The sequence below is a fragment of the Phacochoerus africanus genome, chromosome 7, assembly GCF_016906955.1.
Source record: "Phacochoerus africanus isolate WHEZ1 chromosome 7, ROS_Pafr_v1, whole genome shotgun sequence".
Classification (NCBI taxonomy): domain Eukaryota; kingdom Metazoa; phylum Chordata; class Mammalia; order Artiodactyla; family Suidae; genus Phacochoerus; species Phacochoerus africanus.
In genome coordinates this window covers 16,452,941-16,475,075 of record NC_062550.1, presented here as the reverse complement: position 1 = coordinate 16,475,075, position 22,135 = coordinate 16,452,941, and the positions used below count along the sequence as shown (strand labels likewise).

The window sequence follows — 22,135 nt, the reverse complement described above, 5'->3', positions numbered from 1 at the left end:
TTGTTATTCTTCTGAGCTCCGGCATTGGGGGTGTAGCAGTTCTTTGTTGAACAGTAAGTTCCCCTGCAAAGGTAGTGCGCTCGGCTCTCAGCGGCTGTCAGCACTTGAGAAGAAATAGATTTGTCCACGAAGCTTTAGTCACTTTTGTAGATCTTGAGGGAAAGAGGCACAAGACAAAGCTTTAAAGGTGGTGGGGTTGGCAGAGGGAGAGCGGATTGCCGGGCCAGCAGGAGGGGCGGGGGTGGGACAGTCTGGTGGGGCCTCTGGCTCTGCACTGCCTGGGGGTGAGGCACATTCCCAGGCAGGAGAATCCAGGCTTTGCTGAGTCCAAAGCCCTCCAGAGAGAAATGGCAGCCTCACGATTTGAACCTAGGCCCTGCTAATTGTTTTACTCATTTGTTGTTTTGATACATTCATTCAACACATACTGAGGTTTTTTGTTTTTTTGTTTTGTCTTTTTGCCATTTCTAGGGCCGCTCCCTCGGCATATGGAGGTTCCCAGGCTAGGGGTCGAATCGGAGCTGTAGCCTCTGGCCTACACCAGAGCCACAGCAACACAGGATCCGAGCCGCATCTGCAACCTACACCACAGCTCATGGCAACGCTGGATCCTTAACCCACTGAGCAAGGCCAGGGATTGAACCTGCAACCTCATGGTTCCTAGTCGGATTCGTCAACCACTGTGCCACAACGGGAACTCCGATACTGGGTCTTTTTTACATTTTTTACAGTTGATTTACAATGTTGTGGCAATTTCTGCTGTACAGCAAAGTGACCCGGTCTTTCTCCCTCTCTCTCTGTCACACACACACACACACATTCTTTTTCTCATAGCATGCCCCATCATGTTCTATCCCAAGAACTGGTTATAGTTCCCTGTGCTATACAGTAGGACGTCATTATTTATCATTTCTAAATGTAATCGTTTGCATTTACTAACCCCAAACTCCTAGTCCATCCCACTCCCTCCTCCCTCCCCCTGGGCAACCGCAAGTCTGCTGTTCATGTCTGTGCGTCTGTTTCTGTTCTATAGACAGGTTCATTTGTGCCATGTTTTAGATTCTACATATAAGTGATATCATCTGGTACTAGTCTTCCTCTTTCTGAATTATTTCCCTTAGTGTGAGAATCTCTAGTTGCATCCACGTTGCTGCAAATGGCATCATTTCACTCTTTTAAATGGCTGAATAGTATTCCATTGTATGTATGTAGAACCTCCTCTTAATCTCCATTCATCCTGGTTGCCCCCCAGGTCTTGGCTATTGCAACACATAATGATTTGAATTGGCATTTCAAAGGTCGTCAGAGGACTCCCAGTGGGAGAACACATATTTGGAACCAGTGGTGGGAAATAAAGTATCCTAAGTGCTTTAGTAGAATGTGTGTGTGGTGGTTGCAGCGGGGTGGGGGGTGGGTGGGGGGGTGGTTCTGAAGCCAGGGACTGGCTCCTTCCTGCCTGAGCAGGAGGAGGGAGGCCTGACCTGAATTTGGGCGGGTGGCTGACCTCACTTACGGGTTCCACCCGCCTCACTCCATTTCCCCCCTGGTGCTGGGTGTGGACAGGTCACTTCGTTTCTCTGAACCTCCCTGGGGTTCTTCACCCGTTGTATGGGGGGATCCTAACCCAACCTCTCACATGCTGGAGAGCTGGCAGGGGAAGCACCAGGTGGACAGAAAGCAGCTTCCTTCCATCTTAGCTCCAGCTTGAAAGAAGCAAGATGCAAATAGGCAAACCCCTCTTCAACATAAGGACCAACAGGCTGGTTAGCAAACAGCTCTGAGAGCAGAAGGAGCTCCCCCGGGCCTGCGGGAGCCCTGACACAGGGGACAGCAGCAGGAGGCGCCAAGGGTGAGGTGTGACGGCTGGAGTCAGATGGCCCGCGACCAAACTTCAGCTTCCCTCTGTACTGCGTATGTGATCTTGGGCAGGTTCCTGGACTCTGAGAGCTCCAGTGACTTCATCCATACAGTGTGAGTGAAAATATTAATAGTTCTCACCTCCTAGTGTTGTTATAAAAATGAAATGAGATGATTTAAGTGCCTGGCACATCGTAAGCACTTAATAGATGTAGTTCTTTAGAAGGGATTTCTGGCAGAGGGGGAAATGATCTGCCAAGTTTCCTAACTTCTGTATCTTGACGACCGTGATTCAACAGTCTCTCCAGGAGGAGTGGGATGAGGTCTGAATGGTCAGTGCTTTAGGCTTAGGGAGCTTTGTGTTTTGACTCATTGGCTGAAAACACTGGTGAGGCCCTGCCCACATGCACTGCCCACCTGCCCGGGCCCTTCTCCATGTGCTGAAGCCCAGCACACCTGTGACTCTCTGCCCAAGCGGATGGAGGTGGTTCTGCATTCCCGGCAGGCTGAACATGCCCTTCACCCATGGCAGAGGAGCGCTGATGGATGAACATCCAGCTTCCTTGCCCTCTTATTGGGCTGTGATTCTATGCATTTCTACAGTAAACTCACTAGGCTCCCAGGATTGAGTTCCCAGCTGCCCACAGTGGTGGCTACCTGGACAACACTGCCCCCCGCCCCCTCCTTTTATGGCCTCACCTGCGGCACATGGAAGTTCCCAGGCTTAGGGGTCAAATCAGAGCTGTAGCTGAGGCCTACACCACAGCCATAGCAACACTGGATCCTTAACCCACTGAGTGAGGCCAGGGATTGAACCCACATCCTCACAGACACCATGTCAGATTCTTAACCCACTGACCCACAACAGGAACTCCTGAAAACACACCCTTGATTCATCTCTTTCCCCCTCTACCTCACTCCTCTGTTTCCCTGCCAGCCCACCCTAGGATCACTTGCTAAGTAAATTAATTGCACTGAAATCCTTCATTCTGAATCCATTTCTGGGGGAACCCAGACTGAGACACTCATTGACAGGCTCCTTTAAGCAAGTTCAACACAGGCCAAATGAAGTACAAGGTCATACCTGTGTGCAGTCATGACCGTCTAGACAGCCAGCTCAGGTCCAAGCAAATTTTTGCTTGCCGGAATTATTTGGGTTGGCTTGCCCAGGCAGCCCTGGACTCTCTCCAAAATTCCTCCAGCCCCCGCTTTCCTTTGGTCTTGGAAACTTAACCTCTGAAGCTGGCAGGCCTCAGATGAGAACAGCATAGGATTCTGTGAAGGGCAAACGTGGGCCAACCCCGTGGACAAGCACAGGTCAGGAACACAGCTTTCCTCTTGTTCTCAGGCTGGAAGATCCAAGGCCCTCGCATCTCTTCTGAATCCAGAGGTGAGAATTACACTGTTATTTCTCTGGAATCAGTGTTGTGGTCAAAGGTGAGATATTAACAAAGTGTTTCAGGTGTACATGGAAGTAGGGGCAAGTTGTCACCACCAGAAGCACTAATGGCAGACCCGTCTTGGTCTGTGATTCACATCTGGGCTCCTGAGTTTCTCTTGTGTCTGTTCAGCAGAGCTGGTGTGATTCATGCATTTCAAAGGGTGCCCGGCTTTATGAGAACTCTGCCAGCGAAATAGTTAGAAATCACTAAATCAATCCCATGTTCAGAGGTGGGCACCAACCCCAAGTTCAGTGACAGGAGCCCTCTCGCTCTTCTCTAGACCCTGTTGAGAAGGGAAGCATTTCTGAGAACTCAGCATTTCAGGTCCAGAAGCGAAAGGGCATGGTTTCAAAATCAGACAGAAGCCAATGAGATAATAATTAAAGGGGAGCATTTATTGAGGGCTTCACATGTGCCAAGCGTTGAGCTAAGTAAATACATTATACACGCAATTATACTTCATCCCTCGTTCTCTCTCTCTCCCTCTCCTTCTCTGTCTTGTATATATTTCTTGTTTTTAGTTTTGGGGAAATTAAGGTGTGTAGAGAAGAGTTTTCTGTGATGTGGCATCTGGATGGGCTCCTAAAACAGAAAAAGGACCACAGGTAAAAACTAAGTGAATTTGAATAAAGAGTAAACTTTGGTTAATAATTTATGAACATTGTTTCATTAATTGTATCACATGTACCATACGAATATATAATGTTAAAATGGGGGAACTGTAGCACTTTCTGTACCATCTTTACAGTTTTTCTGTACACCTAAAACTGTTCTAAAAATAAGATTTATGAAAAGAAAAAAATGTTTGGAGTTCCCTAGTGGCTCATCAGGTTAAGGATCTGGTGTTGTCACTGCTATGGCTCGGGTCACTGCTGTGGTGCAGGTTTGATCCCTGGTCCAGGAACTTCTGCATGCTGTGGGCGTGGCCAAAAGAAAAAAATGCTAATGCCTGGGTTAATGATCACTGAGGTATCTTCATCTCAAAACCGTGTTTTTAGTTTGGTTTAGTTCTGGTTTACCACTTCTGTCTAGGGGACCCAGAGGCCTGGCTTATCCTTGGTACCACAGAAAACTCCTGGTGGAAAAAGATTGCAGGATGCAGATGAGGGATGAAAAGGTTGCTGGAGTTGAACTTCAGAAGGTGGAAAACGGTGGCACTTAAGAGCACAGTGCTCCCTATTTATTAGCTGAGTGACCTTGGGCAAGTTATTTAAACTTGCTGGGCATCAGTTTTTTTCATCTGTAAAACAGAGGTAAAAATAAGTGTACCTTGCTCATAAGATTAGTATCAGAATTAAAAGAATGAATATTGGCAAAATGCTTACAACCGTGTCTGGAATATGGTAACTTCTGTATCCACCTATGTTTATCAGTAAAAGGCAATCAGCCAAAGTCAGTGGCCGTGTGGGAGCAGCAGGATCTGCCTATGGCAGTTTATGTACCCTCTGTTTTTCCATTTAAAAAAAATATCAAACAACAGCAAAAAAAAAAAAAAAAAAAGTCTCCATGATTTTCCTCATCATTTATTTAACACTGAGCAAACTTTATTATTTGGCATTGTGGTAGTCACTTCTCATGTATTAAATGCATTTACTTACTAATAGCTTACGGGTTCTGATATTTTCTTTTCTCATCCTTTTTTGACAGTGAAAAATGCCTGTTCATACTAAGTGAAGTTAGTCAGACAGTGAAAAACAAACATCATATGATGCCACTTATATGCGAAATCTAAAAAAAGGATACAAACCAACTTATTTGGAGAACAGAAACAGAGTCACAGACTTTGAAAAACTTATGGTTACCGAAGGGAACAGATAGCGGCGGGATGGGCTGGAGGGGTTGGAATTGGCATATGCACACCGAGGTACAGGGAGTGATTGGCCAATGGGGACCTGCTGTAGAGCACAGGGAACTCTACCCAATGTTCTGTGATCATCTATGTGGGAAAAGAATCTGAGAAAGAATGGATGTATGTACTTGTATCATCACTTTGTTGTACAGCAGATGTTATCACAACCTTGGAAATCAACGAGGCTTCAATAAAATTTTTTTTTTTAAAGCATGCTTGTTCAGCCCATACTGAGCATCCTCGGACTTCCTTTTGAACTTGGTCGGCTCTGAAATGCCCACTTTCCCTGATAGAAGCAGATCCTGGTGATGGCCAGTGAGTCCACTAAAGGAAAACACATTTTCAGCCTCATTCTGCTGAAAACCGGCAATGGCCCTTTTGGAGGAGAGCCCATTTCTAGCCTGTCTGAATCCCTTCTGCTTCTCACATCTTAGGAATGAAGTGTCACATGGGGGGGAAGTTGCTTGGATCACCTCGTGGTGACACGTGGGGCTCAGGAAGTTGGGGGTGAAGGGACAGGCACGACCAGCCCCTCCAGACATCTCTCCGTCACGCGTCTGTGGGCTGCGACCGTTTTCCCCAGCCCTGGGCCTCAGCTGAAGCTCTTCTGTCCCCAGTTCCCAGTTTATTTTCCCATGTTAACGGCTTGGTCTTGGTGTCTGGAAAGCAATTTGAATGTTCACGGTGGCTAAAACCATCCAGAGGAAAAATAAAAATTCACCGTCAAGTACTGAGGCCAGACTATTGGGTGTCTCATATCCTGGCAGATGTAAAAAGGGAGCCCAAAAAGGATTCCAACAACAGCAGCATTGTTGGAATAAGTGACAAGGTGCTCATGGTGGCTTAGAGGCCAACACCTCTTTGGATGTGTGAGATCTGGTATTTTCCAACCTCACTCTCATGCTTATTGTCCTCCCTGATCCTTGCAGTCTGGCTGGCGTAGGGGGTTGAGAGGATCACTGTCACCACATCTCAGTTAATTTCTCATCACACTTGCTATTTCCCTTCCTAGGTCTGGCTCAACAAATGGTCCCAAATCCTAATGAATCCTATTCTTTTTGCAGGAGCAACACTGCTCTTCTTAGTGAATATTATGGACTGGATTCATGGCAAGGTCCTCTTGATTCTACCTCCTCATTGCTATCCTGTCTGCCCCTTGGACCTCCCATCTCAACAGACCCTGTCTCAGGCTCTCCACTGTTGTTTCTAGGCTTATGTGGATCCCTGCCTTATTGGTCCCTCTGGATTTGGTCTCATGCTGTGCCTAACTCAACCCATTCTTCATACTGCTTCCAAAGTGAGATTTTTAAAGATACAATAGAAATAAGCACTGATAGTTGACTTCTGTAATTAATATTCCCTGATGCCTTTCAAAGTGGATAAAGATATCTATTATTGGCAAGTCTTTTGTGCCGAGTGAGGTTATGGGAAGGACAGTGTCTGGATCATTCTCAACTGTCTGCATGAGAAAGAGGAAGAGAGAGTGAGAGGAGGAGGGGGGCCAGATGGCATGATTCTCAGCCTGGCGATTAGAGGAAATGGAAGGCTTTGCAGGAAAAGGGTCCGGAGGGAGATGGGGACCTTGCTGGCAGCCAAAGAAGGGAGAAGAAATGGGGATTTCAGAGAGTGAGATTTTGTGTGTCCTCAATTGTGACTCCCTCTGCAGCCTCACACGTAAAACCTTTAGTTTTTGAGACATGTAGAAATCTCTACATTGTACGAATGTAGAAAAAAATTCACATTTCTCTGTAATATTTTATGGCGGGTATTCTTTTGGGAGGATGTGTAGAAGCACTGAGTTATGCTACAAGAGTGGCATGCAGCAAATAAACAAATGAAAAAACCAAGGCAGGCAGAGTTAGCCAATCTGCATAAAGCACAAGTCTAACCTCCCTGGTCCTCTGATGACGTCTTCCATGGCTCCCATCCCCCTTCCCCCATTGGGTGGTCATGGGGCTTGGAGCACTTTAGCACAGATATCAAGATCCATCCTGATCTGATCTCCATGTACCTGTCCAATTCTGCCTTCTAAGCAACTGTACACCCGCGTGCATGTGCACTCACGCACACACACACACACACACACACACAGGTAATTCTAGCAAAGGTTGTCATGATGGCATATACTATTTCACCCTGCCTACACTGTTCTTCTCTGGCCCTTGTTTAGCTGGAAAATGCCTCCTTCTCCTCCCTCAAGCACACTTAGGACCTCCCCTCCTCTGGGCTCCCATTTCGTCTTGAAGATATACATGTTTATTCTATCTTCAACCGTTTATAGTTGCATATTTGCATGCCTGTTTCCCCGGCATGACCATATGCTTCTTAAATCCAGGTTTAGCCATATCTCTGTAGAGTATTTCTAGCACCTAGCAAAACGCCAGGCATTTAGTCTTACATCTGATGAATAAATTTTCCTTCTTTGACTCGTAAGTGTTCTACAGAGATTAGTGCCAACTGGTCAGAGAGAAAGAAAAATTGCCATTGGTACTCTAAAAACCTATCTAGTACTTGCCATTTTTGTCCTCGTATAGCCCGTTACTGTGGTGATCCTCAATAAACATGACTGCTAACATTCAAGTCTTTGCGTCGGCCTTTCCAGCATTGATTCTGGGCTTGGCCTGCTGACTAGCTTTGGCCTATAGAAAATTGGCAAGCGTGACACAAAGCGGTTGTTTGGTAAGTGCTTGCACATTGGGTTTGCCGACTTGGAATGCTCTTTCTTGGAAACCAGGTACCATATTGTGAGGAAGCTCCAGCAGCCATGTGGAGAGGCCCATGTAGGGAAGAAATGAAGCCCCTGGATGACGGGCTCAGCTGAGCACCCAGCCAGTGACCGCCATCAACTGCTAGCCATGTGAATGAGACATTGAAACCTTCCAGCCCTCCCAGTAGCCCAGCCATTGCTACATGAGGCAGAATAACCACATGGCTGATCTATAGAATTGTGAGAAGTTTTAAACTGTTGTTATTTTAAAACACGAAGATTTTCAATGCTGGACAGTTTCGTACAATTGGAATTATATCATATGTAGTTTTTTGTGACTGCTTCATTCATACTGTAGCATCTTTTCAACGTTCATTCAGCTATAGCATGTACCATTACTCTGTTTCTTTTTATGGCTAATATTCCATTGTATGGATATAGGACCCTTTGTTTATTCATTCATCAGTTGATGGGCATTTGTGTCATTTCCACCTTTTGGCTATTATGAACCATGTTGCTGCAAACAATTGTATACAAGATTCTGTGTTCTCATATGCTTTTATTTCTCTTGGTGTATGAATAAATACCTAGGAGTGGGCATGTTGGATCCAGTGGCACCTCCAAGGTGACTGCATCATTGCATGCTCTCACCAGCAACATCGCCCTCTTTTTGCAGATGAAGAAACTCGTGTTACAGAAGAGTGAGGATGGAATTCTGTGATGATCCTGCCCTTAAAGGACTATTTATTAAGGAAGAAGACCTGCCAGTGGAATTGGAAAAAGAGCAATTGGAAGGGGGAGGAGAGACCATCGTCATGTACGAAACGGTCAGGGTGAAAATAATTACAGGCAGCGGAAAGGTAAATTACAATAATTATTTTTCATGAAAAAATATTTTATCTTTCAATATAAGAAAAAAGTCATATTTTTAAAAGAAAATAATAGAACACCAGACTAAATGATAACGTATTGTTAAGGAACTATAAATTTTGTCCCACGAAAAATTATTTGGAATGAAAAAATATGAAAAGTGAGAGCTTCTTCATGTATATGTACATAGTATTTATAAAATAGCTCCATAATTTTTCTCTTTTGCCTGTAAATTCAAAGTGTGGGAAACATAGAATTTAATCTGTACTTTAAAAAGAGACAGATAACTGTGAAAAAGACAAATATTCCCTTTTCTTTGATATATTACAAGCCATTAAAATTTTTAGAGACAGTTTCTGAAGAGAGGTTTTTAGGAAGGTAGGAGGTGATTCTTAGAAGTTTCCAGGAGAGTGGTGGTGGAAGAAACCAGACTGCAGTGAGTGACGGGTTTAGAGCGGGCGGGCAGCATGTTTTTGGAATTCCGCTGCAGTGAAAAGAAAAGAGAAAGAATCATTCTTAGGGGGGAAGGGACTTGAGCTTGTCTGTAGAGAAAAGAAGCCTGAGTGATTAAGATGCAGTTACAGCTGCGAAGATGGTCAAGTACCTTGTTGGAAAAGCCAAGGAAAGCAGAGCGTCAAATAGAAGGGAAGCCTAGTTCTCTGTGGCCAGAGATGGAAGGACAGTGAGATGGGTAAAAATGAGAATGATTGGTGGGATATGTTCAGGTCTGAAGACCTCTTCTAGAACTTTCTATATTGATGGGCTTAGAAGTCCTAGGAAGATACTAGGACAAAGCTCTGCTCCTCCCCCTCAACCCCCAAACCTAGCAAAACCCCCAAAACCTGCAGGGGGAAGTTGAACCTGCGGGCATTCAGTCTTTTAGCTGAGATTCCATGGTTCAAGGAAGATTTCAATCTTGAGCCAAATGCAGAGTTCAAAGTGAGTTTTCTGTGGGCTTCCTGGGATTCTGAGTATTTATTACAGCGTTCGTGGAAGCTAGGTTTTTAGAGAATGCCAGTAAATGAAGATTCCTGGGCTCTAAGGCATCGGCTTAAAGGAACCTTTTACACTGCCATTAAGCATGCTTGTTCCTTAGTATATTTATTATGTATTACATTTTTCCCTCATAGCCCCCCAAAGTCTTCCTGGTTGGAAAGCCAGGAAATAGTTCATTGTTTCTTCAAAGCGGAAGCGATAGCGCTTCCTAACAGTAAGTCTCTGCCATTCCAGTTAAGAGTCCTCATTTTTAAAACCTGCTGGGGCTTTCCTTGCAGAGAAAGGAAAAACCCCGCTGCATGTACAGCTGAAAGTTTACCACAGCCCCTGCTGATATCAGAGGTATTTTAATAAAATCCAGCATAGAAACACAGGTCCTATTACACTGACTCCAACTGATAATTAGCTGCAAAAGTTTGACAATCTCAGGAAAAAACGATCGGAATGACGACATGTGGTTTTGAATCCAGATTACAAATTCTGGGGGTGGTGAGGGGTGGAGAAATCTCTACTTTCAAGTAGAATGAGAACCTTTGCTGTGGAATGCTAGGACATCTCTTGGGCCCAGCGAGCGCCACTTCCCAGCAGCTGAAACCATTTAGATCGGCCTGTGTCTTCCCTCCACAGAAAACGATGGCCTCTCCCAGGGACCCTTCCAGTTCTGAATATGGTCCCCCAGAGCTCAGGGACAAGAAAATGGACCTTTGTATGAAGGGCTTCCTCCATTTCTATGGTCCTTGGTTTTATCCAAGGAGATTTTTGTTGCTGTTGTTGCATTGCTTTTTTTTTTTTTTTTGTCTTTTTGCCATTTCTAGGGCCGCTCCCTCGGCATATGGAGGTTCCCAGGCTAGGGGTCTAATCGGAGCTGTAGCCACCAGCCTGCGCCAGAGCCACAGCAACGCGGGATCCGAGCCGCGTCTGCAACCTACACCACAGCTCAAGGCAATGCCGGATCGTTAACCCACTGAGCAGGGCCAGGAATGGAACCCTCAACCTCATGGTTCCTAGTTGGATTCATTAACCACTGCACCACGATGGGAACTCCGCTTTGTTTTGTTTTAATACTGATGGGAGAGGCAAGACAGTGGTTTTTTTTGTTCTTTTTTTATTAAAATTTTTTTAATAAAGTATAGATGATTTACAGTGTCCTGCCAATTTATGCTGTACAGAGAGCGACTCAGTCACACACACACACACACACTTATATATGTATATATGTATACACACATCTTATGTTTCTCATATCATCCCCCATCATGTTCTATCCCAAGAGAATAGATATAGTTCCCTGTGCTACCAGCAGTACCCCATTGCTTATCCATTCTAAATATAATAGTTTGCATCTACTAACCCCAAACTCCCCATCCATCCCTCTCCCTCTCCCTCCCCCTTGGCAAACACAAGTCTGTTCTCTATGTCTATGAATCTGTTTCTGTTCCAGATAGGTTCCTTTGTGCCACATTTTAGACTCCACATGTAAGTGCTATCATATGGTATTTGTCCTTCTCTTTCTGACGTACTTCACTTTGTATGAGACTCTCTAGTTGCATCTATGTCACTGCAAATGGCATTGTTTTGTTCTTTTTTATGGCTGAGTAGTATTCCATTGTGTATATGTAAGACGTGTTTTTTTACCTGAAGTTCAAGGAGATTAAGAGATTTTTCCTCAAGTCACATAAATTCAGGTGGAAGAGAGATGGTTCCAAGTTTCTTGGCAACAGTTGTCCAGAAATTTTCCCATCAGGCCATACCCCACAGGTAGAGTCGAAAAACCAGTAGCCGCATCTTACATGTGCTTTTAAAAATGAAAGACCAGGAGTTCCCGTCATGGCTCAGTGGTTAATGAACCCGACTAGCATCCATGAGGATGCAGGTTCGATCCCCGGCCTCACTCAGTGGGTTAAGGATGTGGTGTTGCTGTGGCTGTGGTGTATGCCGGCAGCTATAGCTCTGATTAGACCCCTAGCCTAGGAACCTCCATGCGCCTGCTGCCTGTGCGGCTCTAAAAGAAAAAAATAAACTAGTGCGAAAGAACGAAAGACCGGTGGAAAAGCTTGAGTATCTGTTGGGCTGGAGGGGATTTCATTTGCAAGATACATCTAACATGGTCAGTGAAACCGTGGGTTAAATCCATTTCTCCTGCTTTCGCTAATCCAGGTCATTTTAAGATTTGCAGGGCCTCCAGGGGGCACGTAGCCTCAACAATAAGATGTTTGCCCAGGTTGTTTTCTCAGAACATGGAGAGCTGTGTCTAGTTCGAGCTGAGCTGGTTAAGACTGGGTAGTTGAGATTGGATAGGCCTTTCCAATCGACTGGCCCTTCAACTGGGCATGCGTGAGTGTCTGCTGGATGCCCTTTGGAAATAGGGGGACCCAAAGCTCCACCCTCAGAGGGTGTCGTGGTCTGTAGCTTAGTTACACCTGCTCAGAATAACAATTCTTTCACCTCTTTCCAGTCACCGGTCCCCATGCTCCCCAGCTCAGGCCACCCTGCTCATTTACTCGTAATCCCATAAATACCCCGAGCTCCTTGGCTTTGGGGAGGCAGGCTTAAGATATGTTCTCTTCACTTGGCTGCCTTTCAGATGAGCCCGCTCTTTGCTGCAGACCTTGGTGTCTCGGTGCTCTGGCTTGCTGTGCATCAGGCAAAAGGGGCCTGGTGACTTTGGGTTTCTCCTGAGTTCTTGACCTCTTACCGGGGTCTCCTGCCTAGCTCTTCCTTTCCAGCCCCTACCAACTGACCTTTGCCCTTGTGTTTTTCAAAATCTCGTCCATGAGGGGAAACGCTACATCGTATGCTTTAAGTGACTCTTTGGAGATGGTGCCGGAGAGGAAGAATTACTTTGCCGGAAGCCGTATAAAATTGAACAGCTCTTTTCAAAATCCGCCTCCAGCCAGGGTAGTCCTGCTGGTCCATGTGACGTGTGAATTAGCAAAACAAGCTTGTTTTCACTGAGAGTTTTATTACCATCTGCTGAGAAACTGTTTTGTGACGATCTGAACCAGAGGTGGATATGTCTTTCTAGAGTTGTGCAACTCACACTCGTCGCAACTGGAAGCAGCCGCCGTTCCTCCGCTGGGAGCCTCTCGCTGGCCTCTTCTTGGGCCCAGTCCTTTTGTATCTTCCTGCCTCAGATTCTTTCTCTCTCTCACCCCCGCCCCCCACTTCCCCTCAACCCCATTTCCTCCTTTAAATCTCCCTTGGGTTTCTTCTATTCTAGGTTCCTTTACTCTCTTCTTTTTGAGAATTCTTGGAGAATTTATAAATCTTTATTGCACACTAGCAGCACATAAATACTTTATTTGAATATTTAATTTTTTGACTTCTCTCTCCTACACATTCCATTCCTGGCCTAAGGGTTACCCTTCTTAACTGGGATGGCCCATCATGGTACATTTTTGTTATTAATTCCCTGAGGATTTCTGCTTCCAGTTTTTACATTAACTTTCTTTCCCCTCCTTTCCACATTAAAAAAAGAAAAAAGAAAAAAAAAGGAGATACTCAGTTGATCTCTTTGTTATAATCCCCATAGCACTTCCTACCGCTCCTTTAAAAATCTATATATTATAGACCTGGCATAGGCTGATATGTATTAAGTATTTGCCAATGGAATATTTATGATCGAATGCATAATGCTGTGTAGTTTGGGTTTTAGGGTATATTAGATTGTAAGCTAATAGTCAGAATTTTGGTGGGTGTGCTCAGCAAAATGCTGAGCTTACAGTGGATGCTCAGAAGATTTGTTAAATGAATATCCATCCACAAAACAACCTGTTTCCTGCCTAACACTGTGATGTTAAAGAGAAAAAGTGCAGGGGGTCATTTTAATTCTTTAGGTTATCATGGCTGATTAATTCCTTTATGGGATGAAATTCCTTATAAAGAAAACAACTCTGTAACATGTTAGTCATAATTTAAAAGGAGTGTCAAGAACGTTGTTGTCATATCTTAGCCTCAAAATTTTATGAAATAGATATGACCCGCCCCCAGCCTCCGCCAGCCCACTTTACAAATAAGGAAACTAAGGCGCACTGAGACTCAGGTAACTTGGTTAGACTCATATACACAGTGATGGACAAACAAGAACAGAAATCTGTGAATGCCAAGTCTTCTGCAATTTCTACTCCGTTATAGCTTCCCTGGTTCAGAAGCAAAATGCCATAGCTCCAAAGTTCTCTTTCCAGTGTGGATGTTTAAAAAATATGTTCTTTTGCAAAAGTGTAAAATGCGTTACTCAATACCAATACACATCTCCAGTGTAGAATCCAGGCCACGAGGCATGTACAGGGCATACTTTGAAAGAGGCCTCATGAAAACACAAAGTTGGAATTGTCCCTGAGGATTTTCACTAAGTAGACTGAATCTAGTGGGGAAATGAATTATTTTGCCGGGACTTCACAGGAGTGCAGACCAAAAGAATGAGAACTGGTAAGAAATAACACATGCTTTAAAAAAGCATTTGCTTAGAAATAGAAGGCTAGTGTAAGGTTTTTGGTTTTGGTTTTTATTTAGAAGATTTTTTTTTTAAATAAATTTTATTGGTGTATAGTTGATTTAGTTTCAGGTGTACAACAAAGTGAATCAATAAGACGTATATATATATATTTCATTCCTTTTCAGATTCTTTTCCCATACAAGTTATTACACAGCATTGAGTAGATTACTCTGTGCTATACAGTAGGTCCTTGTTACCAATCTGTAGTGTTTTAAAGAAACCAAAAATATGAAAATGGCACAACATTTGGAATATTTTTCAGAATCATATAATTTTAGGGCTGCATGAGACCAGGAAAAGCATCTCAAACTCCCTTCCTTTGACAAAAAAGAAGCAACATTTTGAGTCACAACCAGGATCAACTACATAGTTTGTGGGGCCCAGGGAAAAGTGAAAATTTCAAAAATTATCAAGAATTTTAAGGTGTTGACTACAGGTTGTGAAAACAAGTGTGAGACCCTTAAGTGTGGGGATGTGTATGACTACAGCATAGGTCACAATGTTATTCATACCAGTGTTGTACATTTACATGGCACTTGACAGTTTGCACAGCCTTTTCACAGATACCCGAGTTTCGTAAATAGCTCAGTGAAGTGGAATGAATTACCTTTATTTGAAAACATTGCCCCCACTGGCATAATTTACCAACCATGACATTCTGAGTGACTAAAATGATCGCATGCACTTTGCACCATTTATGTTTCATTTCATGATAGCAGTTTCCTCTAGAATAAACGATAAGCAGTAATTTGCTCACAGATACTCAATCAACAAGCGCTCCAGCACCTGCTATGAGCTGAGCACTTTGCTAAATGTTTCAGACATCTGATCTGGACTTTGTAGTAACTGAGTGAAGTGTATGAATCATCCTTCCCCATGTACTGATGAGCACTCTGAGAATCAGAGAAGTCAAGTCTGATGTCCAAGGTCACAGACTGGTTAGTGAATATTGGTTGCCAGACTGTTTTGTGGTGCTCTTTTAAAAGCATTAAAGTCTCTGAAATGAGATAGACATGTAAATTTCAAATTGCCCGCTAAGGAGATTAAATCCAAATCAGAGAGTAGGTTGCTATTCTCCTTTTGCCATTTCTCTCTCTCCTGCTTCAGATTCTATTCTAGAAAGTACGGGAGTCTAATGATGAACACGTCTTACGTTTTAGGAGATTGCTTAGTAAATGAATGAGGAGTTAAATGGCCTGAGCCCTGCCTTCATGGCAGAGCACTGATTGCTTACTTAATGTACACGAGTCCTTGCACACCTAGAAGCTGCCTCGCAAGTTGGGCTAAGCTGCATGACTATTTCTGGCAAATGGACTGCAAACAAAAGTCACATGTATCATTTCCAGGCTGCAGCATCAACAAGCTCCTTCCTGACGCTTTGGTTCTTTCTCCAACTCAATGACCCCAGAAGGCATGTGCTGAAATATTGGAATCACAAGATAAAAGCATATTGGCTCCCTGCATCTTGGAAGGGAGTTTCCCTGGAGGACCAGGGATCTTGCAGCGGACTCTTTGTGAGCAAACTTCTCATGTGAAAGTCACTGGGATTTGGGGGTTTGTTACTACAGTGTAACCTAGCATCGCTCTGACTAATGTACAGCGTTCCTCTCATTCTGGCTTGGTTCCCCTTCCCCGTTTTTGACCCTTAGTGTCTATAATTAACATATATAAAGGCTTTCAAAATTTCTCCTCAAGCTGATTTTTGTTTTCCTGGAAGCTTCTGACAGCTGGCCAGCTTCTACTATTTTCAGAGGTTGAGGCCTCAAGCTGTTTTATTTTACATTAGAAGCATGACCGGAAGGCTGAAGGACTTGAGAGCATCTGTGAGTCAGAGGCTTCAATAATTTCTAGGTCTTTCTAAAATAATTTAGGAAAAAGTGGTTAAACACTGAAATGATAAACAGATAATGGTCTCTCTTAACTACCCTGAATACTTGTTTCCAGGGAAATTGTAAAAGGGAAAATGTTTTGGCGTACTTTCTTTTCCAGTGATGGTATAGGAAAACTGAGAATGCTTAAGCATGATCGGAAGTCTCTTATTTATTTATTTATTTATTTATTTATTTATTTATTTATTTATTTACTTACTTACTTACTTACTTACTTACTTACTTACAGAGGTTCCCAGGTCTAATTGGAGCTATGGCTACTGGCCTACACCACAGGCACAACAACTTGGGATCTGAGCCATGTCTGAGACCTACATACACCACAGCTCATGGCAACGCCAGATCCTTAACCCGCTGGGCGAGACCAGGGATTGAATCTACATTCTCATGGATACTAGTCAGATTCATTTCCACTGAGCCACAATGGGAACTCCAAGTCTCACATTTAAATAACAATACAAACAACTTTTTTTTTTTTTCCTCTGTGTGATAATTGTAGCATGTTTTGTGTAGGAAGTGTGGGGTTGAGAACCTGAGGAACTACCTTTTGTTAGCGACGGTCCCCAGAGGAGGTATGCTAACCTCTCTAAGCCTCATTTCTCAGCTGTCAGGCGAAGGTAACAACTGGCTATCCTATAATGGGATGGCGAGGAGTTAATTAGGTAGCACATGGAAAGCTCTTAGCCTGGCACAGAGGAAGTGCTCACTAAATGCTAGCTGTTATTCCCAAAGACTCTCAGGGATAGAAATTCTTATCTTTGGAGGAAGACTTTAATGTTTGGAGACAACAAGATGCCATCTGGAGTCAAAGCTGGTAAGGATCAAACTCACCAAACTCAAAGCAACTTAGCCCAACGAGACTGTTCTCATTGGTTCCATGGTGTCGAGGTGGCTGGAAGGAAGACAGTCTCTACAGCATCTGAATTAGTCCCGGGGAGAGTTGGGCTTCTAACAAGAAGATAGGTATGAAGTAGCAGCGGAACAAAAGCAGGAACAGATCAGGCAGGGAATAGGATGTAAAATGGTTTGGCTGGAACAAAGTGGAAATGGGATCAGAGACTTGGCTTGATGTCATTTGCAGAGCATCCCGAATCCTGCCATGAAATTGTTTTGCTTGACTGACTTGGCAGTGGGCAGCTCCTAAATGCGTTAGAGTGAGGGGGTAAAGGGCTGGACTGATTGAGGGGTGTGCTAGAGAGGAAGTGAGCAAATAGAGGGCTCCCAAAATAGCACAGGTGAGAGGTAAGTGGTCCTGAGTTAGGGTGATGGCAGGCAAGGAGGAGATGAATTTGAGATGGGACATTCATGACTTGGGAACAGAGTAAGAGACGTGTAACATCATCACCAGGCAGGGATCCTGGTGCCTAGGAAAACATTGGTGCCATTTACCCAAGCCAGAAAGCAAAGGAAGAGAGCGGAGTTTGATGCCATGCTCACCTTGGGAGAACGGTGTGTTTGTGTGGGAATGAATGTTCCAGGAATGCAGTGCTGTTAAGAAGAGGGCCAGACTTGGACGGGTCGGGGAAGGAAGGGCGTCTGCGTGTGACTAATTTCATGAGTCTTCACTTTAACACCAAGCTAAAATTACTTTCGACTGGACCTAATTCTTGCACTAGCAATTCCTTCTAGCTATTAAAGCTTTGTGATACTTGTAGCAGCTAGCCACTTGTGGGCACAGTTGGCCAGCTGCCCCTTCCCTGGCAAAGACAGATGAAACAGACCTTCTTTATAGCACCACTTGGGCACACCGTCACTATTGACTGTACACCAAGTATCCAGGTATATGAAAACTTACCTGTAGGAGGACTAGGGGAAATTAGCTAGAAACTTGGTCCAGGAAAGAAAGAAAATACAAGAAAAGAAGTAAGAGCTACAAGTAGGAGGCTATATAGAAGAAAAGAGTTCTTGCAGTATCACAGTGGGTTTAGAATCCAACTGCAGGGGCTCCGGTTGCTATAGAGGAGCAGGTTTGATCCCTGGCCTGGTACAGTGGATTAAAGGATCTGGCATTGCTGCAGTTGCACCTTGGATTCAGTCCCTGGCCTGGGAACTTCCATATGCCATGGGTGTGGTCATTTAAAAAAGTAAATTAAAAAAAATTAAAGAGGGAATTGGGAATAAATCAACATGTACTGAGTTCTTTTGATGTCCCAGGGTAAGTGCTGAAAATACTGGGATGCATAAGACACAACCCCTGAGCTCTCAGTTTGGTGGGAGAAAAGTCTACTATAGAAATGATTACAGAAAGGTATGCTGAGTTTTTATACGAGATGTTTTGAATACTTTGTTTTGGATGCACCCCACTTACACTCGGGGCACAAGGGTCAGGGAGTCCATTTGTAGGTGAGAAAAAACTGAGATTCGGAGAAGGTAAATAAGTTACCTAAAGTTACAGTGTGATCGTTAGGGCTCCATTGGTTATAAGCAACAGAAACCAAGTTCAAAGAGTTCATGGAAGAAAAACAAATAAACTGTAGTGGCCCAGGTGATGGAAAAACTAGAGGAATGGTGCAGGGCTTGATCTGACTTTTCTTCTTGGATTCAGGTGCCCCATCTGTGCCCTGTCTTTGACTCTGCTTTGTTCTGTGTTACTTCATCATTAGAAAGTTTCTCCTCTAAGGGAAGAAGATGATTTCCAGAAGTCATAGGTTTCCATGGTCCTTCTGGCTTACAGCGCATGTTGACCCCTAGAAGCGTTCTGATTGACCCTTCTTGGTTGTCTTGGACCAACCACTGAGTCAGTCGGATTGCGGGCTCTCATCACGTGCCTGCACCGCGGAGGGGCAGGTGGGTGCCCCTTGACTGACATCCCCACCAGAATCACTTTCAGCAGAGAGGGACATTTATGGGTGTCATCCCCAAAGGAAGGAGCCAGACACAATCCATGTCCTTCTCACACGTTTTAGAAAGTGCGGAGTTGGGCTGAAAGCCCAGGCTGCATTCCAAAACCTGTATCTTTCCCCCCGTACAAAGTGCCTCCTGCTCCTGATGAATGAGAAAAGGAAGAAGGTCAGATGACAGGGCAAATGAAAGGAAAGACAGAAGTCGCTTGGGAGGCCAAAGCACCAAAGAAGAAACGAGAAGAGGAGGCAAGAGAAGCAGGATGGTGAGAGACTGTGGGAAAAAAGAAAGCCAGGATTAAAAGGAAAAAAGGATAGAGGAGCCAGCCCGCAGCCTTCACCCCCCTCCTCTGGAATCCCTGCCAGAAGCTGCTGCTATTTTTTAGAAAGCTTTTTCCCATCTCCCCTGAGAGCCAAATGCCCCATTAATCTTTCAAAAGGCCACTTTGGCTTCTTGTGGCAGATCTGAGCAATTTGGCCTGGGTCCCTCACGTTAGTTTTCCTTCCCAAAGGCAGCAGGACTTGGCAGACCCACCCGGTACCCATCAGGACCACAGGGACCAATGGCTGTTTGCACAGTGGCTCGGTTTTACCTGGGGAGATAAATCGGCCCTGTGCCCAAAGGGTTCTCCTATGATTTGCCTCTCCATGTTCTGCTCTACCATGTTCTTATTTCTCAGGCCCCCTTGCAATGCGAGAATCTCCGAAGTTAAAAATAAACTCAGAGCCCAATTTGCCATCGCCCCATCAGGCAGCTGCTGTGATTACAATGCAAGATGTAATCAGGATGCTGCAAAAGCCTCTCTCCTAGCTGAGCTGGCAGTTGGGGTGGACCAGGCGGAAAATAGACATGTGGACTAAAGAGTGACACAACAATGAAAACCAAACCAAATAAATTTAAAAATAAGACCAAAACAATGTAAGAAGCGTCACAAGAGAGACCATTTGTCTCACTGACTGTCTCCATGAACTCAGTCCATTCAACCCTTGGAAAGGTTGCAGGGGTGGACGATGGGTCATTTGGGGAAGAGTGCCATGTGCTAGTACACTTGCAGAGACCAGCATGGGGCATGTTGGCTCAGCTCCACCTCCCTGGCTCTTTGGAGTTGCGCTGCCAACTGAGAAGCCGGCTGTAACCGGCGATCGCATCCCCCGCCAAATCCATATGTTGAAACACTTAACTCCTGGTATCTCAGAATGTGATTGTTTTTGGAGCTGGGGCTTTCAGAGAGGTAATTAAGGTTAAATGAGGTCACTGGGGGTGAGCCTTAATTCCACATGACTGGTGTTATATGAGGAGATCAGGACACAGACGCACGTAGAGGAAAGACCAGCTTACATACAGGTAGGAGAGGATAGCCATCTGCAAGCCGACGAGAGACGCTTTGGAGGAAACTAACTCTCCTGACACCTTTGATGTTGGACTTCCAGCCTTCAGATTTGTGAGAAGAGAATGTTTCTTTTTTTTTTTTAAATAAGCTACACAGACTGTGATGTTTGTTATGAAAGGCCTAGCAAACTGGTGCGCCTACCCTCGCTGGGCCAGAACACACGTCCCGAGAAAGCTGTGCTCCCTGGCTGAGGAAGCATCCCTGCCTCCACCATCACACCCATCATGGGGAAGCAGCTTCCTTCCCGTGCTCTCCAGAGTAAATTAGTAACAAAGCTGAAGTTCCCATTGTGGCTCGGTGGCAACAAACCCAACTAGTATCCCTGAGGATGCAGGTTCGATCCCTGACCTTGCTCAGTGGGTTAAGGATCTGGTGTTGCTGTGGCTGCGGCATAGGCTGGGAGCTGCAGCTCCAGTTCGACCCCTAGCCTGGGAATTTCCATATGCTGCGAGTGCACCCCCCCCCCCCCCGCCCCCAGAAAACAAAACAAAACAAAGCTACCAGTTTGGTTTCCATCTGCCTTTCTTTTCATCTTATTTCTCAATTTGTTCAGATGTTGGGGAAAGACGTAGGAATACTTTTTATTCATCGTCCTCAAAAAATCCAGATGAGGCAGTAGCAGTCAGGATGAGCCGGTTGGTACTGTGGTAACAGATAAACTCCAAAGCACAGTGGCTTAACAAAACCATCGATTGTTTCCTGCACACATCTTGTTATCAGGCCGCCTCAGGGGCACTTGGAGTCTCCAGCCCAGGACAGCTCAGCAGGGAGCCTACACACCCAAGGCCCCATCTCATTGCAAGGATCCATGGTCACCTTAGGGCGAGGAAACAAATGTGGTGGTTTGCGCACCGGCTCTTAAGCATCCCCTGGAAGTGACACATCACCTCTAATCCATCCCATTGGCCGAAGCAAGACATTTGATCGTGGCTAACATCAGAGGGGTGAGAAGGAGTAATCCTGTCCTATGTCCAGAAAAAAGAGTTCTGGAAATATTTGCGATCAGCCCTAATGACCCTGTACGGACCATGGTCCCTGCCCCTGAGGAGGTTACAGTTTAGAGACTGAGCCATTGTGCCTAGATTGTCATTCCTTTGTGAGGAAATTACCCTATATATGTGTGTACATGACTCGCTTGAAGCTCCTTGGATGAACAAGTTACACCCTCGGAAAGGAGGCCTCGAAAGGGAAATTACTGGCATACTCCTCATTCAGTAAGCAGACATGTTGAGCACCTGTGAGTATGCCAGGCATAGGCACTACCTGAACCTTGCAGGATTTGGGGTCCCTGACCTCTCACCTCCTTAATGCCAGTAGGCTCCCCCAATCCTTGTGAAAACAGAAGCATCTCCAGGGACTTCCAGACTAAAGCTGGGTAGAATTTTTTGGTCCACTTTTCATGATAGGAAAAAAATCATGGTATTTGGGGAAGAGAAGCATTTCTTTTCCAGCAGGTCTGGTGGGGGAAGCGTTTGGGACAAAGGACAACCAATAGGTTTCCATCTTGATGGTCCAAAGGCGAGTCATAGGATGTTGATGGAATGAGCTCATCAGAGCTGGTGGGACCCTCAGAGACCCTCAAGTTCAAGTCCCTTGTTTTAAAGACAGAGAACTGGGATCTGATTATTGTGAAGACTACTTTTATCAGGACTTAGGTGGGGGGAGAACGGCACCCTCTCTCCTCCACTGCCCAGATCACCTTGTCCTCCTCCCGAAACTGCCTCCACAACTCCTGTGCTACACCTGTCTGTCCATGACTTTGGACTTGGGAAGGCGGAAGCAGGAGGGAGGGAGGGGGA

At 44.9% G+C, this 22,135-nt stretch overlaps 1 long non-coding RNA gene across 1 annotated transcript in view; it reads left to right on the top strand.

Moving 5' to 3' along the window:
- The window catches only part of LOC125131653 (uncharacterized), a 113,817-nt gene extending 105,105 nt beyond the window's left edge, over positions 1-8,712 (top strand). Inside the window, exon 3 of the long non-coding RNA XR_007136005.1 lies at positions 8,532-8,712. This is a non-coding gene — a long non-coding RNA (uncharacterized LOC125131653). The remainder of the gene's footprint in view (positions 1-8,531) is intronic.
- Positions 8,713-22,135: the final 13,423 nt, after the last annotated feature.